The following is a 19,236-nucleotide window of genomic DNA, read 5'->3' on the forward strand; positions in this document are numbered from 1 at the left end:
TGAACATACTTTTGAGTCAGTTGGGTATTTAAATACCTAGAAGTGTGATTGTTGAATCATATAGTAAGACATTGTTTAGTTTTGTAAGAAAGTGCCAACTGTTTTCTAAGGTGGCTGTACCATTTTGCATTCCCGTAGAAGTGAGAGTTCCTTTTGCTCCCTATTGTCATCAGCATTTATTACTGTCAGTTTTTTAGATTTTAGCCATTTTAGTAGATGTGTGGTGGTATCTTGTTGTTTTAATTTGTAATACCTCGAAGATATGACGTTGAGCATCTTTTCATATGCTTATTTGCCATCTGTATATCTTCCTTGGGGCTTCCCTGGTGTCTCAGACAGTAAAGAATCTGCCTGCAGTGCGGGAGACCTGATTCTTTGGTGAGGTATTTAGATATTTTGTCATTTTAAAACTGTGTTGTTTTCATATATTGGTTGTTTCTTACTGTTACTGTTATTTAAGAGTTCTTTGTATATTTTTGAATACAAGTCCTTTATCTGATAAATGTTTTGCAAATATTTTCTCCATCTGTGATTTGTCTTCAGTTTTTTGTTTAAATTGGTAAAGGAGAAAGGGGGCTTGATATCTAACTTAGCCCAAGTATTAAGCATATGTATCTAGGTAGACATGTTCTCATACTTGAAAACAATCATATGTTGCCTGCAATTTTTTAAGTTGTTTCATAGACATCTTTTTAGGTGATTATTTTCATAGATCTGTGTTTGTTTCAGTGGCTATATAATTACCATTTTTGAGTGTCCTTTCTTTAGCCATTAATCCATTAATTCTACAAATACAGTGCCTATCATGTGTCAGTTACTGGGGACAAAACATGCTGTGGAATATCTCAAAGAGCTTGCATCAAATTAAAGCTCAAATTAGAGTTCCCAATTCCTCTATATATCTCTCCTTCTTTTTTTTTTCGCTCTTTTATACAATGTTATATTAAATGTCCTTGTATACAGATCTTTTATATCTTGATACACTTGTGCTATGTTTCTAGTGATGGGCTTACTGAATCTAAAGGATACTTGCTTAGAATTACTAATTTTTGCCAACTGGTAAAAATTATTTTCTTTTATTGTTTTTATTTTACAGTTCCCTAATCCTTGGAAGAATTGTGCTTGTTTTACTGTTTTATTGACCATCTGTACTACCGTGAGCTGCCTGATTTGTTTTCCCATTTTCCCTCTTATGTTGTCTTTTCTTACTGATTTGTGAGAGCTCCTGTATATTGTGGGTTTTTATTCCTTGTCTATTTATACACTGCAAATATTTTCTCCCAGTCTTTTATTTACGTTTTATTTTTTATTTCTTCTTAATTTGGGACTTAACCTAGAAGTTACATGATTAAGACTCCCTGGGTACCCTTCATTCACATTCTTCAAATGTTAACATTTTGGTATATTTGTTTTCTCCTTTCATTTAAAAAAACAGTATTATGAATTCCGTGGCGATCCAGTGGTTAGGACTCCATGCTTCCAGTGCCGAAGTGCGGGTCAGGAACTAAGAAGATCCCACTGAAACCGTGTACCTCTGATTGGGACTTGAACCCACGGTTTTTAGATTAGAATCATTCATCTGGTGTCTGGACTTGATGAGGCTCAGGTTCTTTGTGTTTCAGTGCAGAAGGAATTCGGCAAGAGGCAAAGTGATGGTCTAGAGGTGTTTATTAATATAGGATGCTTGTGAGAGATGCAAGCTGACAGGTGAGGGGTTCTACCCTGAGGGCTACATGTTTATAATCAAAGGAAAGAGAGAGGGGAAGACCACCTTCTTTCTCATTCTTTGAGTAGATGTTAGTCTTACATCAAGAGCTCCTCCTTCATATTGGGCAGGAGAGTGACCTTCTGAGGTCAAACTAGGACTGACAGTAGTGCTTATTCAAATCAGCAGAGGGGTGGTAACAGGTTTCTTTCATTTAATGACCTTGGACTGTATCTCCTGCTTTATAGTTAAGCAAGCCTGCTTCATTCCACAATGTTTCTTGAGCCATCATTAACCTAGAGTGGTCTCCCAAAGTTCCCTAGGCTTCCCTCTTTATCTATAACCTCCTGCTGGGACTTCTACAGCTACTTGTGTAACTGTTCTATTGTATTGCTGTCACCACAACCAAAACAACCTTGCCCCTCCCCAGCAACAACCATGAAGGCACAAAGCTTGTTTAAAAAAAAAAAATTAACCCTCAGATATTGAAATCTTTACGTGTATTCAAACGTCTCTCTTTCAAGCAGTGTGGTAAGTGTATTTACTCTTTTCTTAAACGGTTCAGGACGTTAGGAACATTATTTAATTTTTTTTTGGCTGTGTGTGACACCTTTTCTACCTCTTGAATTGAATAGGAATGATTCTCATTAGGTTGAGTGAGTCTAGGCCACTTCTAAGAGTCTTTGTTTGAGTGAGTCTAGGCCACTTCTAAGAGTCTTTGTAAAACCTTTTTTTCCTATTTTCCTTCGCTATCTTTTGCCTGCCAGTTAGCTGTACTTTCTTGTTAATAAATAGTTTATTGCTTCTAATAGTCTATAATTTGCTGTGAAGTTGGGGAGCCAGATACATGCAGTATTCTAAGAAGCTGGATCTAAATAACAAGTGCATTCAAGTGTGAGGCCATGGGAGTCTCCCTTAATCAGTGGATGGACTGTATGTTTTTTCCACTAAGAAACATGGCTTTTCCTGACAGTGATGGTGGCAGTAAGGATCTCAGACATTCATAACTGCCCCTGGAGATAGGTAGGGTGAGAGATGTTATCCTTAATTTATAGAGGAAGTAATGGGTGGTGGCGGTAATGTTGTTATTAGGAGAGCTGGGATTTGAATCTGTTTTTTTCCTCTAAATCTATTGAATAAGCATTGTTTTTAGTAATACTTCTTCTTTTTTTTTTTTTTTTAGTAATACTTCTTTATCCTGTCTATTACTAATAATTCTTTCTAGAAAGTTATGTTGTGTCCTGGCTTTAAGTACCATTCTCTCATGAATTTTTATTAAACCTAAATTTTAAATTGAAATAGGTTACTAGCACAGAATTTTCAAGTTCCCATTGGCCTGTAGCATGGGTTCCAGACTAGAAGTGGAAGATTGAGTCTATTGGGCTTAATCAATTTCATTATCATTAATAATTGTTAATTTCATGGGAATTCCGTGGTGGTCCAGTGGTTAGGATTCTGAGCATTCGCTGCTAAGGGCCTGGGTTAATCACTGGTTGGGGAACTAAGGTCCTGCATGCTGTGCACTGTGGGTCTCCCCCACCCCCCAATAAATTTCATTATCTATTAGACTATTATATACAGTCCTGTCTGCTATCTGCCTGGAGCTCTCTTTGCATGGTTGGTTCCTTTCAGCTCTCAGATTAAATGTTGCATCTTCAGAGCTCTTCCCTGACCTGAAATTACTTCTCTTTTCCTATGTCTCTCCTCTTCTGTATTGTATCACCCTGTTTATTTCCTTTATGGCACTTAATCACTTTCTGGAAATGCCTTTTGGAAATATCTTGTGTATTGTTAATATCCAGTAAAATGTTAACTCTGTGATTTTTATCCTTTGTACATCTTTAGGGTTTCTTTTATCTCATAGGCAAGTGCTTCAGTCTTTTTGAACTCCTCTGAGCAGCTTCCTGTGCTCAGGAATCAGGCGCTTTGAATTTAAGGGCTTCTGTCAGGGCCTCCTGTCTTGTTTACCTTTGTATCCACAGAACCTGGAATAGCAGTCTTGTAGAATATAATTTCAGCAAACATTGTGAAGTGAATGTAGTGACAGCATATTAGCTTTTTCACTTGAAAGGTACGGTTGAGGCTTATAGTCTAATGTGCTTTTCAGAGAATCAGCATATGGCATAGCTATATTATTTTGTGTGGTTCAGTTGCTGAGTTGTATCTGACTCTTTGTGACCCCATGGACTGCAGCCTGTCATGCTCCTCTGCCCATCCCAGGCAAGAATACTGGAGTGGGTTTCCATTTCCTTCTTCGGGGGATCTTTCTGACTCCTGAGATCAAACCATTTCCTATTGGCAGCCCAGCTACGTTATTACTGATGAATAATATCATTTTGTATAGTATACATATTTTTTAAACAAAATTTTCAATTACCAGATAGCCAGTCCATCCAGTTTGAAACCATAGAAAACATTTGAATTAAAAAAACAAAAACAAAAAACACTTGTTCTGTGAATCTTAGAGTGTGATTCACAGGCTTATGTCTGTGAACCGCTTTGACAGAGCAAGGAGACGTGCACTGTGGGCATCTTGCTTGTTTAATGGCCAGCGTTTCTCTTTAGGTCCCATTGTTGACACAGAAGCTGCATTAGTGTGGGAGGAGAACGAGACCACTGACTGCTGTACCCCATTTAGTCAGTCTTATTTTCCAAATGCAGAGTGCTTTGGGTATTTGGATAAAACCAGCGGAGAAGAATGATTTGGTTGGAGATGCTGGGGAAAACTGCACCTTCCATGCCCGGATTGGTTTGTGACAAGAAGCTAGCTACCTACTGTTTAACTCTGTGCTTTGTTCTGAGTTATTTTTGGAGTAACTTGTGTGATGGAAAGAAATAATATATTGAGGATAGGAGAAATTGAGGAAAAATTTATTCCCCTGTCCTGGGGAGAAGGTATATAAATAGCTAATTTACTCTATTTCATTTTTAGAGTTTGTTCCATCGCAAAGGCATGTGATTAGGTCTCATTGAATTCTTCTGAATGCCTTCCTTTGCCAGGCCCAGCTACTAGATTATCTGGATTCAGGACGACTCACTATTTTTTTTGCTTGGTTTGCTCCTTCCTTTTTCTAAGATGATTTTAAAAAGCCCTTTACGTATACAGAATACTCTGTGCCAATTAAATAATAGCTTTTTCTTGCCAGTCATTGAAATTTAAAACAGCATCAATTTGTTTGAACTTGTGCATGTAATATTTTATTTTTGTTGTTGAAGTTAGAATGAAAGGATGGGGAGCATAAGGGAGGGAAAAATTATATTCTCAATTTATGTAGAAAGTAGAAATATAATGGCTTTGAACATGTTGACAATTGAAAAAAGGACCAGGTTTTTCTTTTATTATACAACCATTAAAAGCATGTTGCTGTTGATATCTCCCTGGAATATCTTGGTTCAGGCATATCTTCCATTTGGTGGGTAAGAAAAATTAGACACAAAGTCAATGTAATTTTTCCAGTTATATATAGAGAAAATAATTAGTGTGTAGATTTCCTTGACTCTGCCTAATATTTTATCCAGTCGAAATGTATATGGAACTCAGAGAGGACAGGTGATGTACTTTGTATAGTTTCCCAGCTGTACATAGTAACGGCTCAATTAAATTTTGCCATTATTCTTCAGGGAGAAGGTTAGTTCTGGTTGCTGATAATGTGTATATTGATGATGTTTCTGAGCACGGACATAATATTTGTGTTCATGTTGATAAGAAAAATGAATTGGATTTCAGTACAAAACTTTTGTAAACATTTTGTGATACAGGCTTTTGTTTTGGGTTTCTGCTTTTATGATGTTTAGGCCACTGTTGGTTTTAGATAAGAGAAATTTGAATCTCTTGATTCTATTTCTTCCAGGGCTGTATCTGCCTTTGCAGGCGTTTTGCATAGCAAGTACAGGTCGTATTGCGTTGAATGCTAAGTTTACTTCAGTGTTTGGTATTAAATGATTTGTATAGTATATGTACTGAGGATATCTTTGTAATTTTGACATGAGTATAGTATTATATATTGATTAAATTTCTGTTTTTAAATATTAAGGAGTGCAGATATTTTAATCTTTAGATGCCAAGAATTCTGGGATCTCCTTTGCCCCCTCCTTTAATTGCTGCTGGTGGAGGTGGAAGCCCTTCTCAGTGGTAATAAATGCCATTGCCCGTTCCCTTCCCCCAGCTTTACACTGGAGCCTAGTTTGCCTGCAGCTGCAATGGTAGGCATCTTTCAGGAAGTGACCTTGGCTTGTATTAATCAAATTCAGAACACACAAAAAGCTTCTTGCTAACATGCTGACTTGATGTAAAATTTTATCGCATCCATTTTCTTTGAGAATGAGGCCATCTTGTAAAAAGAAGATACACAGAAGACTATTCCAATTTAATACATTAAAAAAGCTTCTGTAAGCCATGTTAAAAAACAAACAAACAACAACCTAGATTTTAAAAGTAAAGACTATTTTATTAATGGACAAATGTGCATAAACCTAAATCATGAAGGTTTGGGAGTTGTTACTAGAAAATTAACTTGTTTTAATGCTGAATAAAAACAAAGTTCTGTATGTTAGCATCAAGCTTATTTACTATTTAGCTACATTAAATACAATTTAGTATTATATTTAATATATTATTTATATTAAAAAATTAAGCTATAAATTTAATATATAGCTACATTAAATTACTGTGGAAAATTTATACACTATGAATTTATTTTGGGGCCCTTTAGTAATCATGTATAAAGAGAGATACTTCAGTATATAGTTTATCTTTGGGTGTTCAGAAATGACTGTGATGTTACTGTGTTGGTTTGGATAAGAAAACTAATATCCTGCATGGAATCATTTTCTTACGTAGTGGTAGTACCTACAGGGACTTACAAATATAACTTAAGATTAAGTCAGCAAGACTGCTAAAATTCGACTGCCTATTGTATTTATGAGAAATAGTCTAATTACGAATTCACACAGTTGCTTCTTTACTGTTTAACTGATCATTATGATAGAGCAGTTAATATAGCTCTCACTTTTATCATGTCAAAGAAATCTAGTTTTTAAATGTAGGATAGTTAAGGTTTGTGTTGTACAGATCTTTATTTTAACCTTGTTCAGTGTTATATGTAGAAAAGAGTATTTCATGGATTAGTTTGCTAATGTTTTCTACATTCGGGAGAAATTTACATAAAAAAACCAAAACTTGGAGCTCAGTCGCATCTATTGCCGAGGGGTTCACTCTTGAGTTTATTTTGTAAGGAAGTCACTTGTGTGTACTGAACTGTTTTAGAAGAGAAACACAGAAAAAGAAAGCTTAAACCTTAGGAGCTGTACCTGCATTTTGGTAGATGTACACTATGAAAAGTACAAGCATGTTGCATGTTTATTAATGATTAGGAGAGGAGGTAGAGAACCTATGCAAATAAAAAATTGGGATTAGATAAATACTTTAATGGCTTCAACGTCTGAGTTATTATTTACTGGAAACATAATCAGCATTATCTGTGATCATATTGTAACTTGTTCTTAAAATTGCAGCCTCATGGAGATAAATCTATCCGTAACTTGCCTAAGTTCACTCTTTGTCTCAGTACCAACATTAATAATTGGTTTGTTAGGTACTACAGGAGAATTTCAAGGAAAATGACTCGATCATTTTTCTCCACTCAAATACCTGTTTAAAATACATAGTCTTCAATAAAATTGTCACCTTGAACTTAAAATGTTCTTTGCCGTCGCCTCTGCTGCCACCTTCCCATGCCTCCCATTCCCCCCTAAGGAGAAAGGAACGCCTTACGAGAAAAGGAATACATACAATCCTGGTAGCCAATGAGTTAATGTTCATTTGCAGCCTGAGGGTCAGCGTTCAGTCCCCGTTTCCTGATTGGCTGCTAAAAGGTGAAATTGAAACCACTGTAAACTTTTGACCCTGTAGCAATTCTTGTGGAACGCCTTCCACTGGTGGAGCCCAGAGCTTCAGCTCACCTCTCCACCCAACCCCTCCTACCCCCTTTCCTGTATTTATTTTGTGTGATCGTGCAGCACCGCATGCGGTTTTTCCAGGAGGGGGGGGGAGAGAAGCAGAACAAGCACCAGCAAGTGGCTGGCTTCCTGCCTTTTCAGCAACCATGTCATTGCAGCACAGCTCAGCCAGGGACAGGGAGCTTGTTAACAAACTGGTCTGCCAACTGGGCTTTTTAGTTTTCTCCTTAATCTCAAGGCAATTAAAAAATGCAGAATGGTTGTATTTACTGTCATTGTTCATCAGTGGATAGTATCGTAGTGTAAGCAAAATATATGGCATGATTTCCTGAATGTGTTGAGTTAAAAATAGCTTTCATATTCAGTAACCTTTATATACTCCATTAATGTTTCCTATGTCTCTTATGATTTTTACGCAAATGCTTAATGTTTTACAAAAGTTTTTTTTTTTCTTCTTCGCCTTTGTCTTTTTTATTAAGAAACTCAAATGGCATTTCATTTCTAACTATGGAGAATAATTGCAGAAATTATCGGTACATTCAAAGTTTGTTAATAATTCCTCCCCCCCCCTTTTTCTTGAATGAGGTAAATGGTTCTGGATTTGTCTTGCATTCACATGTAAATAGTGCTTCACAGTGACCAGAGCAATCCTGTGACAAAGGCAGGACTGTCCTCTTCTCCCTCCTTTAACACTATTATCAGACTCTGTCTTCATCTTTGGTTCCTCCTTATATCCCTGGTGTCTGGCAGAGTGTAGCAGGTTGATACTCAGCAGATACTTACTGAGTGAACATAGTTTTCATTTCAGAAACTATAGTGGCTGTTTGTACCTGCTACTCCTTTCCTAATTAATAGCAGGAACCATATTTTGCTTATACTTTTGAGTGCCTGTGCAGCACCTGGCATCTGATAGGTGCAGAGCAAACATTTAAGTGAATTAAATGCCTTCCCCAAGGTCGCTTTATGAATCTGAACTTCCAAAACCTAGGTTTTCTGAAACTAAAGCGTTTTTAACTGCCTCTTTTAAATTTTCAGATTGATTCTACATAGAACTAAACATTTATTATAACTTATTAAATGACTATTCAGAATAAGTTATTATAAATCAATTTGGTCTTTTCTAATATACATCATAGGCTGGGTGGTAATACATGTGAAGTATTTTTTTTTTTTTAACCCTGTCCTTACTTTACTAAGCTTGCATGTGCTATAATTTGAAATAATTCCTTCTCCCCTTGTTAGAAAGACTGGTAATTTTGAAAGTTTGTCATCAGTGTATTGCCAGTATTCTCTTGGGTACCAAATACATTTTTCCTTATTTACTTGAACACGAAATAATGGACTAATAAATTTTAAAGAGAAAATTCTTTTTTCTGTGACATTTATATAGCTTTAAAAACAGTAGCATCTTTTTGTATAATTTAAAACTTTCCTATGGTATTAAACTTACATCCTTTCTTTTCCCTTTCATTAGATTGGTTGTAGTTGATTGTTGTAAGTAAAATCTGGTGTTAACAGTTTTGACAAAGGATATATTTATTTGATAAGTAATCTCAACTGCAAAATAAATGTTCTTTACGCCAATATTATGTAATCTTTAAGTAAACAGGACGTTTAATTGGTGCACAAACTGATTGTGTAGTGCTTTTAAGATGAGTGGGCAACAGCTGGCTTTTCCCAAAGATGGTCGTTCCCCATCTCCATCTATGATTTTCAGGAAACCACGGAGGGAGTCCCTAGGAGCCCTGCCTGCAGCAGCATGGAGAGAACAATGAGCTTAATATGATTGATAGTAGAGTCCTTGCCCCCTTCCGTGCTCAATAGCAAAAGAAAAACACATTCATAATATTCAGTGGTCTCTCTTTGTCCAGTTGGTGTTTCCCAGCATCAGCGTTATGTAGTTTGGATTTTCCTCTCAGCTCCCCTCCCCCAGTTTGATTCTTTGTTCTGGCACATCTTCTCAGACTAGCTGTTATTAACAAAGCTCAGTTTGATCTCCCTAAGCCCCCAATAGCTTTCTAGTGATGCAGGTTTTGATAATGTGGATCTCATCAGTCACCTTTATGATAATTCTAGTAGACAAATTGAGGCTTCCCTGGTGGCTCAGTGGTAAAGAATCCACCTGCCAATGCAGGATATACGGGTTCGACCCCTGGGTCAGGAAGATCCCTAGAAGAAGGAAGTTTCAATCCATTCCAGTATTAGTGCCTGGGAAATCCCATAGACAGAGGAGCCTGGTCAGCTACAGACCATGCGCTCGCAGAAAGAGTCAGACACAACTTAGTGACTAACCAACAACAACAAAAATACAGTCCTAGGAAAGATGCTCTGACTGTTGCCTTTGCAAAATCTTGGTTCTAGACTAGTCAACTGCAGTGTCCCAGCGGTTCCATGCTTGACAGGATCTTGGTAGATAGTACTTTTTAGGCTACTTACTCCTTGCAGTTTGCTGGTAGGCAAGCCAGTTATTGCTCTGATTATTTGGGGGCCTCTCTAATCCAGCTGCACACTTCGTGGGAGAGGAGAACTTTTTAGATGGTATTCCATTCCGTTCTGGGGGTTATGAGGTACAGATAGGCTGTGTCAGTACTCCTTTGGATTGTTCTCAGCGGCAGTACAACAATACTTGAGTATTAATGTAGGCTCTCTCACCAACTTTTCACATGAGGCAGCAGTGCTTGTTCCCTGGATCAGTCATTAGGTACATTCTGACTCAGATTCCTTTTCCTGCCCACCCTTGTTCTCTAGGTACTAATGTCACCCCATGAACTCCCCCTTACCCCTCAAAAGGAGCAACAACAAAAGAACCATTTCTCTTTAAAAAATTATGTTTATTTATTTATTCTTGGCTGCGGTGGGTCTTCATTGCTGCACGCAGGCTTTCTCTAGCTGTGGTCAGCGGGGGCTCCTCTTGGTTGCGGTGTGTGAGCCTCTCACTGCTGCGTCTGCTCTTGTGTTTGAGGCTCGCGGGCTCTAGAGCTCAGGCTCAGTAGTTGTGTACTGGCTGAGCTGCTCTGAGGCATGTGGAATCTTCCCAGACCAGGGATCGAACCCATGTTCCTTCCATTGGCAGGTGTATTCTTAGCCACTAGACTGCCAGGGAAGTACAAAAGAACCATTTCTGAGATGAAATTTGATTTAAAACGTAGGGCCAGAAAACCCTGAACTATCTTTACAGGACTTTTGCCTACCTTTTCCCTCTCCACTGTCCTCTAGTTAAATTGAATATAAAAGTTCAAGTTATAAAACATTGAATTGAATGAATTAATGAATTAAAGTCGCTCAATCATGTCTGACTCTTTGTGACCCCAAGGACTATACATACAGTCCACGGAATTCTCCAGGCCAGAATACTGGAGTGGGTGGCCTTTTCCCTTCTCCAGGGGATCTTCCCAACCCAGGGATCGAACCCAGGTCTCCTGCATTGCAAGTGGATTCTTTCCCAGCTGAGCCATCAGGGAAGCCCAGGAATACTGGAGTGGGTAGCCTATCCTTTCTCCAGCAGATATTCCCAACCCAGGAATTGAACCGGGGTCTCCTGCATTGCAGTAGGATTCTTTACCAGCTGAGCTACTAGGGAACATCAATTCATTTAAAAACCAAAGTTGTTTGTGTTTTCTCCTATTTTTTATTTCAGTGTGCTTGGAAACTCTTGTTATACTACTTGTCAGATAGTCTTGTTTGGCTAATAATTGTCTTTATTTATTGAGCTTGTATATACTATGTACTAGTAAGTAATTTAAGCATTTTCACTTAATCGTCACAAGAACCTTATGAGGTGTGATACCCATTTTAAGATGAGAAATCTAAGGCTCAAAGATGTCTTACATTGACCCAGGGGCACCAGGCCAGTAAGTCAAAGAGCTGGGAGTTGGTTGATTCTAGATCTGGTGGGCTCTGAAGCTTCTGCTCTTTAGCCATTATGCTGACAACCTATATGTACTATTGTGGATTGGAAGATGCAGCCCAAGAACTAACTTACTTTTGGCGTTATCTCAGTGATAAGCTGGAAACTACTGTGATTATTAGTAGACACGGTACTGGATTCAGCAGTTCCTTTTATAACTTTAATTGCATGCCACTTATATATTACCTAGATTTTCCTCTTCTCCCTTTGTCAACAACGTTATGATGTGATATCCTTCTGCCCTCAACCCTCATCCCCCCGTTTCTGACCTTTAATTTGAGTTTCAGAGGTGCAACAGATCCTTCACATCATGCACCTAGATTGTGGTTGGTTGTTTCCTATCTACTGTGTGGATTGGCCATGACTGTGGTGTGTTTGTTACTTGGAACTTGTTAATATACCATTTTCCCTTCCACCCTTTGCTCAGCAGACCTGCCAGTTCCAGCACGAATGCTGTCAGCTTAAGGGCATAGCTATGGTTGCTGTATCTGTAGATGGCTCTAGAGTTAGCGGCAGGCAGAGTGTGCGTTGCCACATTTGGAAAATTGTAAGGTGAGGGTGAATGTTTTTATTGACTCACTTTTTTGTTGCACTAGAGCCTGCTCCACATTTCCTCAAGTGCAGAAGTCTGCAATTCTATATGTTCACGTATTTATTGAAGTTTATTTTGAAGAACTGTCCTTCATTTACCTGTCTCCTGTTTAAAATTATTTTTTGTTGGTAACTGAAATGATGTACCCTTTCCTAGAGGGGAAGAATATATCCAGTACTTTTTTTTCTTTCTTTCTCCCTTTTCCTTGGTTGCTTTATCCATCCATCTGGTAGGTATTTATCTTTTTTGGACTTGAGGATTTAATTAGCTTCTTACAGGATATTTATATTGTTTTAAATTGTTAATTTGTTGGGCATTCCCTTTGGACTTGGGGGGAACATCCCAAGTTCAGATTACCCACCTGGTTTCATCACTCTTCAGAACTTGGAGCTGGTCTCCTTCATCACTACTTTGCATTATCCATGTTTACAAACTGTGATGGATTGTACTGTGTATGCCCTGCCTAATTTTTTTTTTTAAACAGAAGTAGTAATATATGGCAAAATAAGGCATCAAGTTCAAATTCCTAGGAAGAGACTTCATACTTGATAACTTTTTGTTATTTTTGTTTCTTATGTCCAGGGATGGGAAAGGTGGGAAAAGTTAACTTGTGTGTGACTAATAATAATATTTATATTAAGAAAGGGCAATAAAAATCAATACCCTTTTTTTATTTGTTTTTGTCCTCAGGATCAAAATACTTGCTGAACAGTGGAGTCAGAGACCAATAAAAACAAACATAAACTACTTGAACATTTGACTGGTTAGCCAGGTAATTCAGTTTTACTTTGGATCTTTTGTAATTTTCTGACTTCACCCTCTGAAGATACTACCCACTTCGTGATTTTATGATTTCATCTTAAGCTTGTTTTATATGTTATGTTGTCCTCTTTAATGATACTGTTAGTTGAATGAAGGATCTTGGGATAAGTTAATATATATGTATATTTTATATACAAATATAAATTTGGAGGGAAGGAGTGTGTTACAGTTTAACATGAGATGCTGCCATCAGCCCTCTTCTTATGTGTGAATAATTTAATGGCACTTAAATCGGAATCAGCTCCACCTATTTTGACTGTTTCACCTTGCGGAGGCTCGTTTCCTCAGATTGCTTGTGCTGGTGTGTAACATTTCAACTGACTCCCCTCCTAACTTTTGTTATTGCACCAGAATAAGAAAAATGAGAATGAAAAAAGTGTCTGATAGCCATGAAAGCACTTATGCCTTGTTTAGGTAGTTAAATTTCCTTTAGTTAGTAACATTATTATTCTCCTGGTTGGCTGGGCTTGAAATCTGAGTCATCTTTGAATCCTACCCTCTTTGATATTTTTAGTAAACACGCCTTATCTGGTTTTCTATTTTCATGTCTTTCTGTTACCAATCTTGGCTTCCTAGGCCAAGACCCAGTAATTTCATGCTTGTGTTTGTCCAAATGTCCCTTTACTGCTTATCTATACTGTTTCAACCCACTTGAAAATTTGCTAGAAAATTTTCTTCAGTATATCCCTTTAATCAAGCCTCTTTTCTGTTGTGAGCTTTGTACTACTGTTCCCTGGCTTACAGAAAAAAAATACAAACTCCTCTCGCTTGTATTTGAAACAGTCCTTTATCTGATACTTTATCTAAGCCTCTAGCCTCAGCTTTTGCTGTTTCCCAATAAAATCCTTCAGTTAATTATGGTATGCACCCATTATATTCTGAACACAGTAGAGAACTATCTCCATAGTATTTATCTTAAAAAACAAGACTTTATATGGAAATTTCCATTTTACAAAAGTTAAAAAAAATAGAGTGTAAAGAATTATCTAGATATCCTTAGTCAGATTCACTCTCTGGTTTTATTGTTTGCATTCATGTGGGCTCTTACTCTTTCCTTTCTCTTTTTTGAACTATTTGAGGATTGTGTTACATAGAATGTGCTTCTTTCCTCTAATACTTCTGCTTTATTTCCTACGAATAGAGTCATTCTCTCATATAACCATTGTATAGTTATCAGCTTCATAAATGGATGTTAATATAGACCTGTTGTCCATCTTCCAGTTTTGTTAGTTGACCTAGTAAAGTCTCTCCCAGCAGTTTCCCTTGCTTCTTGTAACGGAAACCAGTCTAAGCTCAGGTACTACATGTAGTTATTATTTTTCTTTAGCCTCCTTTTTCCTGGAATATTTCCCCAGCCTCTTCTTTGTATGATATGACATTGACATTTTTGAAGACTGCAACCCTTCCCCTCCCTTATTAGAATGTTCTTCATTTTCTGTTTGAAACAGAATTAGAATGAGGTTATGTGTTCTTGGCTGAGATACTGCATTGGTGATGTGATACCCCGAGAAAGATGTACAACTTCTGGAGGCACAGGATGTCTTCTGTCCCTCATTGGGATGTTAATTGTGATCACTTGGCCAATGTGTTGCCTGATTTCTCTGCTGTTAGAGTTTCTCCCCCTTCTTTTGCAAGCAGTAAGCAGTGGTGGGGGAGACAATGCCAACACCATGATTCTCATCACAGTTTGCCCTAGATTTAGCATTCATTGATGATTCTTGTCTGATCTAATTTTTCACTGTCGTGCTTCCAAAGCGGTCATTTTCTCATTCTCTTCCCAGTGGAGCTTGTTCATCATGCTCCTGTGTCCTTGCGGGAAATAGTGTCAGCGACCAAGATCCTTGGTAGGTGTCCTTGTTGCTCCTAGATTGTCTTCTTTTCTTGACCCCTTCAGTGGACACAGCTAGGAAATAAATGCATGTTTATACATGTACATACATAAACATACTTGTTCATGTACACATGTACAGAGCAACATGCATCTACGTAGTTTATAAATCATGTGTTTATGTCGGTAGGTCCAATTTCACTCCACATCTGCAGAGTTTTTTCTTTGCACCTCTCACTTTATATTTTTATGTCCGTTTTTATACCACGAGAGCCTTGGTTCCCAACATTGTCAGTACATTTACTTATTTGCTCTATCCTATAATATATCTAAAATCATTTCAGATTTGCTTTGCCCATTTAATTGCAGTAAACAAAGTGAGTGAGGAATTTGTATACAGTTTTGCCCAGGACTGAGAGAAAATCCTATATTCATTTTTTTGACTTAAATATTTGTATATAAAATATTTTATTTTTATTTTTTTATTGGCGGTTAGTAGTTGATTTACAGTGTTGCGTTAGCAGTTGATTTTCAGGTGTAAAATACTATATTATTAAAATACTTGAATTGGTCCACCCTCATCCTACCTTCCCTTCCCTCCCTGTTTTTGTTTCCCACCCTTACTTTCTGCATGATGTAGTTGTGATATTTGTTTGAAATGAAATGAGGTTTGTGTGCTTGAGTTTCAGTTTGTTTTAAAATGCTCCTCCTCATTCTGATTCTGGTTTTATTTTGATTATGTAGAATATGAATGCATTTTCAAAGGTCAAAATTGCACAAAAGATACACATTCCCTTCTGTATTTTTTCCACCCTCATTTTCCCCATTTCTCAGAGGAAGCCACCTTCAGTGTTTTCTGGAGTGTTTTCTTGTATTTTCTTTTTGTAATAACAAGCAGATATATGTATGGTTTTTTTTTTTTTCCTTCCTCAACTGCTCACCAGTAAAAGAATCTTCCTGCAGTGCAGGAGATGCAAGTTCAATCACTGGGTTGGGAAGATCCCCTGGAGGAGGAAATGGCAACCCACTCCAGTGTTCTTGCCTGTTCTTGCCTGAAAAATCTCATGGATAGAGGAGCCTGGCAGGCTACAGTCCAAAGAGTGGCAACGAGTTGGACACGACTGAGCAGCAGCAGCAGCATAGTTTTCATTATGTGCATATACCATAGGTTATTCAGTCAGTTTCCTATGTACGGGTATTACCTAGGTTGTTTCCAGTATTTTGCAGTTAAAATGATGCAGCAACGAATAACCTTGTGAAAATATATTTTCATATTCTTTGGGGGATATACCTTCAGGATAAATTCTTAGAAGTAAAGATTACTAGATTGGAGGGTTAATGTATGTAGTTTTTGTTTCTTAGAAGTAAAGATTACTAGTTTGGAGGGTAAATGTATGTAGTTTTTGTTAGATGTTGTCTAATTACACTCCGTAAGCATTATGCCATATGGATTCACACCAGCAATGTGTGAGAGAGCCTGTTTCCCCACTCTCATATTGTATAAGTTCTACTTAGTGTTTTTTTAGCTGCATCCACATTATTGAGTTATCAGTCATCTATTTTTATTGCTGAGTAGTATTCCATTGGGCTTCCTATTTTTGGCTTATATGAATAAAGCTTCTAGGAATATTTAAGTGCAAGTTTTTGTTTGCCTTTTTTCCCCTCTTGAGTTAATACCTAGGAGTGTAATTGTCTTATGTTAAGTGTGTGCTTATCTTTATAAGAAATTGAAACTGTTTTCTAAAGAGGCTGTACCATTTTATATTCCACTTGCAGTTTATGAGAGTTCAAGTTCCACTTACATCTCTTTATGAAACGTCTGTTCAAATTTTGCGCGTTTCTTAAATTGGATGGTTTTCTTATTGTTTGGCTTACATTTTTCTGGGTACAAATTCTTTTCAGATATATTTTGAGAGTATTTTCTTCTGGTCTTTGGTCTCCCTTTCATATTCTTGATTTTTTTTTTTTTTTTTTTTTTGAGAATATAGGCATTTTGAATAAAATCTTTTTTTTTTTTGCTTAGGAGTAATCATTTCTTAGTGTGTGAAGAGATCTCTGCCTATTAATGAGGTTTTGAAGATTTTTCTCCTTTGTTTTCTTGTAGAAGTTCTGTAATTTTATCTTTAGGTCTGTGATCCATTTTGATTTAATATTTGCATGTGGTGTGAAGAAAAGATTGAGGATAAGTTTTTAAAAACATTGACATTCTGTTCCATGGCTATTTGTTGAAGACTCCTTTTTCCATTGTGTTGCTTTTGAATTGTGTGTGTGTGTGTACATGCGTGCTCAGTTGTGTCCAACCCTTTGCTACTCCGTGTGTGTGTGTGTGTGTGTACATGTGCATGCTAGTTGTGTCTGACTCTTTGCTACTCCAAGGAATTTTCCAGGCAAGGATAACGAGTAGGTTTCTGTTTCCTCCTGTAGCAGATCTTCCTGAACCAGGGATTAAACCTGTGTCTTCGGCATTGGCAGGCGGATTCTTTACCAGTGAGCCACCTGAGAAGCCATTTATATATATATAGTCGGAATCTATTTCTGGTCTTTATTCTGTTCCACTGATTCTTCAATCCTTATGCCCATCAATACAATGCAGCTTTATAGTAAGGCTTGAAAGTAGGTGGTGTGAGTGTTTCAACTTTTTCTTCTTTGTCCTGATTTCTCTGGGTAATCTAAATCTTGTAGGATTTTGGTACAAATCTCAGGATATGTTTGTTAGTCCCTGCAATCTTGTCAGTCTCTCTGAGAAACTGCCCTGCAGTATCTATCCAGCTTGACCATTCTGAATTCTGGTTATTATCTTGTCCATTCTGCAGGATTGCTGGGCTCTGTTTGAGTTCTTCATCCCTCTGTTGTGATCTGGAAAAATTGCCTCCTAGAGGGAAGCCTGGCTGATGGTAGGGCTTGTGTTGTCATGTGGTTCCTTCTCCCCTCATGCCCAGTTGTTTTCCTAATCTCACTGCTTGTTCTCTGATATCTGAATATAGTTTGTTCAGTTTGTCTGGGGATGAGTCTCATTATTCTCTCTTGACCTAAATTGGAAGCCCACAGTTGATTCTTGGAGTTAATTTAAAAAAAAAAAAGGCTCTTCTCATGCTGTGCCAAAATGAGCAATAAGATATCTTTAACCATAGAAGCTTCTTTGATTGTTATTTTATTTATTTATTTTTGGGGCTATGCTGTGCAGCATGCAGGATCTTAGCTCTCTGACCAGGGATTGAACCCGGGTCTCCTGCTATGGAAATGTGGTGTCTTTAACTACTGGACTGCCAGGGAATTCCCTGAGGGTATTTTATTGAACAGCTTCTGAGACCAGAGGATTAATTTCTTTCTGGAAGTTTTCCTAAGGAATATAGGCTTGCATTTCTAAAGTCTCTTTTATTCTTGTACCTTGAGACTAGGAACCCAGTCTCAACAAACTCGACTAGATTTCATTTGCAGGACCTATAAATATGAATGAAGTCATCTCTCTTAAATTTACTGAGTCTCTGGCCTACTTTTGAGGCTGGTCCCTATAAGCAAAGAATAGGTTCCAGGCCTATAGGTATTGACTTATAAAGTGAAGTCATTGTTTGTTAATGATGGGCTTGTCATGCCTGATTAAATGAGAATTAAATGAGAATTATTCTCAATTATGACATTCAAGATGCAGACTTGATTATCCAATTATCCTGATAAATGGGTTGACAGATTTTTATTAAACCTATGCAATTAATATTATTGACATGGAAAGTAGAGAGATTCAGTTTTTATGTTTCTGTTTTTTCCCCTGCAATTTGAAGACATCGAATCAGGTGCCACATAGAATGCTTTTAGAGTACATAAGTGTAATTTATTAAATTGAGGGCTAGATATAGAAGAGAAAGAAAAAGGGCTTCTTTATAGAACCCATTGGAAAACATAATACTAAACAATAATATTCTAAAACAAATAACTGCAGTTAAAATCTTCACTAGTTCATTCAATCCTGTGTAAATCTGTTTTGCTTAATCTTTTTTTTTTTTTTTTGCAGTCTGCTTTGAAGACATCATCCACTTAGGTGTATAAAGGGACCTAGAAATTTTCACTTAGTTCTTCCAGCAGTTGTAAAATTGTGTAAGTTACCTTAGGTCAGTAGTCTGTCACCCAGAATTTATTTCATAAAATATTTAGACTTGTTATCTTTTATTTATAAAAATATTTAGATACATAATCTTTTCCATGAGAATCTTAGACTTCAAGGCAAACAACAGAGGAAAGCCGAGCCACCCATTTGGCAGGAAGACATTTTGGATGTCCTTCATTCATCGTTATGGACAGGAGTTTTCATCTGATGTTCTTAATCGTTGGCCTGAAGGAGTACTTTTAGTTCCTGAAGTATTTGAGACTAATTGTCACAGATTTTACTTATGTGAAAATGTTTATTTCACATTCATTTTGAAGGATTC

The 19,236-nt window shown here is 37.3% G+C and overlaps 1 protein-coding gene across 22 annotated transcripts in view; it reads left to right on the plus strand.

Annotated features, from left to right (window-relative positions):
- Positions 1-19,236, plus strand: part of NCOA3 (nuclear receptor coactivator 3) — a 122,810-nt gene that overhangs the window by 51,756 nt on the left and 51,818 nt on the right. For 12 of the 22 annotated variants that reach the window (XM_081559079.1, XM_081559077.1, XM_081559075.1 and 9 more), the window contains exon 2: positions 12,853-12,934. The exons of 7 other annotated variants lie outside the window; for them this stretch is intronic. The gene's annotated coding sequence lies outside the window, so the exon portion shown is untranslated. Of the gene's footprint in view, positions 1-12,852; positions 12,935-18,821; positions 18,919-19,236 lie in introns of all 22 variants that reach the window. 3 more of the 22 variants (XM_081559078.1, XM_081559067.1, XM_081559068.1) reach the window with 2 other exon arrangements.

This window comes from Giraffa tippelskirchi, chromosome 13 (assembly GCF_054371585.1).
Source record: "Giraffa tippelskirchi isolate mGirTip1 chromosome 13, T2T-mGirTip1v1.2.pri, whole genome shotgun sequence".
Classification (NCBI taxonomy): Eukaryota; Metazoa; Chordata; class Mammalia; order Artiodactyla; family Giraffidae; genus Giraffa; species Giraffa tippelskirchi.